Here is a 4,335-nt window from a genome sequence, read left to right as displayed (position 1 = left end):
TTAAAATTTTTTTCTATATTTTATTAATTTTCATAAACATTTACAGAGATTTTGGGTTTCCATTCATTCATTGTTGCACTTAAAAAATTTTTAAAGTGGTAAATTGTTCAGCCAGGTTTCAAATCCTATTCAATATTAAAAAAATAAATTACACACTGGAGAAACAAAAAAAAAGGAAAATATTAACTTTGAGACTTTCAGACTCTTGTAATGTAGGAAATATAGGAGTGTGGGAACAGGACTGTGTAATAGTAAATATTTTACAAGTGATTGGAAAATGTTTGGGAACCATGCTTTGTTGCTATTTTTGAGTGTTTACAATTGACTCCAACTCTTAGTGACCCTCAGCAAGAGGGATTGACACAGAGACTGAAAAAAATGGTCATGTCAGAGATCATGAGGATGGTGCAAAATCAGGCAAGGTTTTAAACTAGTTTTCATAGGATTTCTAGGAGTCTTAATGAACTGAACAGTACCTAACAACATCAACATGATAATAATTCTTGGTGCAAGAGAACAAAACCCTGTCAAATCCAGCATCTTCACAATAATAAACACGTGTAACCATTTTTGTTAAAGATTGCGTTTTTAGTTTATCTTCTATCTTACCTTATTATGGCTTTATCCAGAGAAAGGTGTCTCCTGGAAAAATGGCCAAAATAAGTGAGATAGTCTTGGCATTCTATTTTTAAGAAGAATTCTGGCTATCCTTCCAAGACAAATTATTCATTCTTCTGGCATTACATAACAGACCATTGTCATAATTCCAAAGTATTAATTCTTCTTTGGTCTTTCTTAGTCATTATTGTATGAATAATTTCTTTTTAGGAATTTAGTACAAAACTAGTTCCTACATGGCAAAACTCTCCCAAATGTTCAATTATTTCAAACTCTATCATCTCTGACATAAACTATTCCTCCAGCCTTTAGTCCTCTCACTCTGGCTATATGTTTGGGGTCTGTAATTTGCTGCAGTGTTTTATAGAAAATCACAAACCATTAAGGAATTGGCTCATGTTGATGTGCAGGATGGCAAGTCCTAAATCAACTAATCTAGACTGGCTGCCAGGTAGCTGCAGGCTGTAGCTTGCAGAGAAGCTGGATGAGGCTGATCCATGTGATTACAAGGCTACTGAAAGGCAGGTGCCGCAGCTACAGGTAGTATTTTGAGGAATATTTCTTGTTGGTATAATACGTCTGTGTATTCCCTCCATTTTATTTTGATGTTTTCGTACTCACTCAAGATTTTGCCCATAGCATCTTTCAGAAATAAAATTCAAGACTTGAATTTCAGATATTTCAGCTTGAGAAAAGTTGAGCAAATTTTTATTCTCTTTCTTTAAATTTTCCTGTTCCAGCTCTCTTACTTTTATTTTGGTTTCTCAGCTCTCTAGTACAGTTACCAGAGTGTCTTATGACATTCATTTTGGTTTATTTTTCCTTTCTTCTCTGTCTTTTGCTCTCTTCATGGATTTTATCCTTGATGTCATCCTCAGCTCATCTGGTCTTCCATCATTGGTGTTTAATGATTAAAACCTATTCTTAAATTGATATTTAAGTTCAAGTGGAATAGACTCAATTTCATATTTTGATTCATGTAGACTTGATTAATATTCTTCAACCTCAATTTGAACTTGCATATGAGTAAATTATATGTTTCACAAAGCACCTGACCTGGTTTTGATTGTTGACATTGAGCTCCTCCAAGTATTCATTCCACAGATGTTGTAAATCTGATTCCTGTGCAGACCATCAGCTGATGTTCAGGTGGAAAGTCACCTTTACTTGCTTTTTAAAGAGATGTTATGAATAAATCATCAAATGTACATATTTGATCCTTCTATTCTGGCCTCATTTCTATCACCAACTCAATATTTTCCAGCAACCATTCCTTCAACATTGTTTCCGTCTCTTGCATGGCTGTTATCGTTAATGTTCTTATGTGACCTTGAGTTGCTTGAGACTTCTCAGAGCAAACCTATGTACAACATCCCTACTCTATCCTGAACCAGCCTTATTTTCTTTAACACACCTATCTCCATCTCCCCAGTCACTGATTCAATCCATCTCATTGAGGGTCTTTCTGTCTTGTGTTGTCCCTCTGCACTTCCAATCATGATGTCCCTCTCCAAGGACTAACCTTTCCTTGAAACATGTATGTTAGATGGAGCTTCAAAATACTTGCCTCCAAGAAGCAACTTGGTCTCACTCTCTCCAGGATGAACCTGTTTGTTCTCCAAGCAGTCCATGGTATATTCAGTTCTATTCTCCAGCAACACAGCTCCAAGGCATTAATTCTTCTTCTATCATTCCTAGTCATTGTCCAGCTTTCTGATGCATACCACATAATTGTGATGTCCATGGCCTGGGTCATGCTGGTCTCCAGGCTGGCATCATTGCCCTTCAGTTCTCTGGAAAGGTCTTTGACAGCAGACTCTCCCAATGCAATTCATATTTTTATTTCCTGGCTGCTGGTACCAAGAGTGTTGTTTGTGGATCCAAGCAAACTGAAGGTGTTAACCATCTAAATCTCTTTCCCATCATTATGCTGCCAATTGGCCCAGTGGTGAGAATCTTTGTTTTCTTCATGTTGAGCTTTAATCTGTATTCAAGGCTTTAGTCCTTGACCTTCTGAAACAAATGCCTCAGGCCCTCCTCAGTTGCAGCAAGCAAGGTTGTATCATCCACATAATATAGATTGTTGATGAGTCTTCCTCTAATCCTGATACTACATTCCTCCTTATAGAGCCCAGCCTCTTGGATGATCTGTTCCCAGATAATCTTGTTATGGTTAAAAAAGAAATGGAGTACATAAATATTGACATATTAGGTATTGACAAATTGAGATGGATTGACATAGGATATCTTGAATCAGGCAATCATATGATCCACCTACTCTGCCAGCTATGAAAAGGTGAGAAAAATGGGACTTCTTTCATAGTTAAAAAAGTCATTTCTAAAATCATTTTGAAATACAGTGTCGTGAGTGACAGGATAATATCCACATGCATACAAAGAAGTCCAGTGAATATCACTATCATTCAAATATACCCACCAACAACCAGAGCCAAAGAGAAGGAAATAGGACATTTCTACCAACTTTTGCAGTCAGAAATTGATCAAACATGCTATCAGGATGCATTATCAATAATGGGTAAATGGAATGCAAAGTTGGGAACTAGGATGAAGGAAGAGTAGTCGGAAAATATGGACTTGGTGACAGAAATGAGGCTGGAGATAGAATGATATAATTCTCTACAATAATTTATTTATTACAAATACCATTTAAATATCACTAACATATTTTGCACATTGCGCTGCACAGGAGAGGAAGACCCTCGATGAGATGGATTGATTTGGTGACTGGGGAAGTGGGGGTAGGTGTGTCAGAGACAATAAGGTTGGTGCAGGATAGAGCAGGGTTTAGGGCTGCTGTACGTAGGGTTACTATGAGTTTCAGGCAACTCGACATCACATAACAAAAACAACATGTGTTAATTTCATAGACTGTTAATTTGGGACTGCAGAATTTGGTAAAAGTCTTCCATTTCCTCCTCTTTAGTTTTAGCTGTTTTATGGTTCGTATGACTGATTATTAACAGGTCTTCTTTGTATGTGTATGGAAAATATCCTATCACTCACAACATTGTACTCATGGCTCACAAGGCAGGATGATGTCTTGGACCTAGATACTGAGATCACAGTGATGTCTCAGTTACGTCGTTAATGCTGGTATTCTACATAAGGCCCAAGGACTACTAAAATAAATGGCCCAGTAAGCAAAAATGATGTTGTTAAAAATGCAGATTTCCAAGCCAATGCCACTCTAAAATAATATATAAAGTATGTATAAGTCGAAAACTACTCGACGGCACATAACAACAACAACAATATGTATAATTTGTTTAGAAAAGTGAATGAGGAGACTTCACTGAGAAAATGACAATTTATCTGAGACATAACTATGTTTACTATGACTTAATTTTAGAACAAATACTGGGAGAAAATCCCAGGGAGAAATATTTATAATATAAAGATACAAGACACATTAGAATAGTAAAATGATGATGATGCAGCCATTTGATACAGCAATTCCACTACTGGGAATATACCCCAAGAGGCCATATCTGACACCCAAGCAGATGTATGCACACGCATGTTTATTACAGCTTTGTTCACAATAGCAAGGAGTTGAAAACAACTTAAGTGACATCAACAAACAAATGAATATAGAAGCTGTGATATATTCACACAATGGAATACTATGCTGCATTGAAAAACAAGGAACTCATGCAATATTATTCAAAATGGGTGACCCTGGAGGACATTATGCTG

Source organism: Elephantulus edwardii, unplaced genomic scaffold, assembly GCF_000299155.1.
Source record: "Elephantulus edwardii isolate Elephantulus edwardi_28Jun2011 unplaced genomic scaffold, EleEdw1.0 scaffold00402, whole genome shotgun sequence".
NCBI classification, from domain to species: Eukaryota; Metazoa; Chordata; class Mammalia; order Macroscelidea; family Macroscelididae; genus Elephantulus; species Elephantulus edwardii.
The sequence above is the reverse complement of the archived record's forward strand: the minus strand, read 5'-3'. Positions refer to the sequence as shown.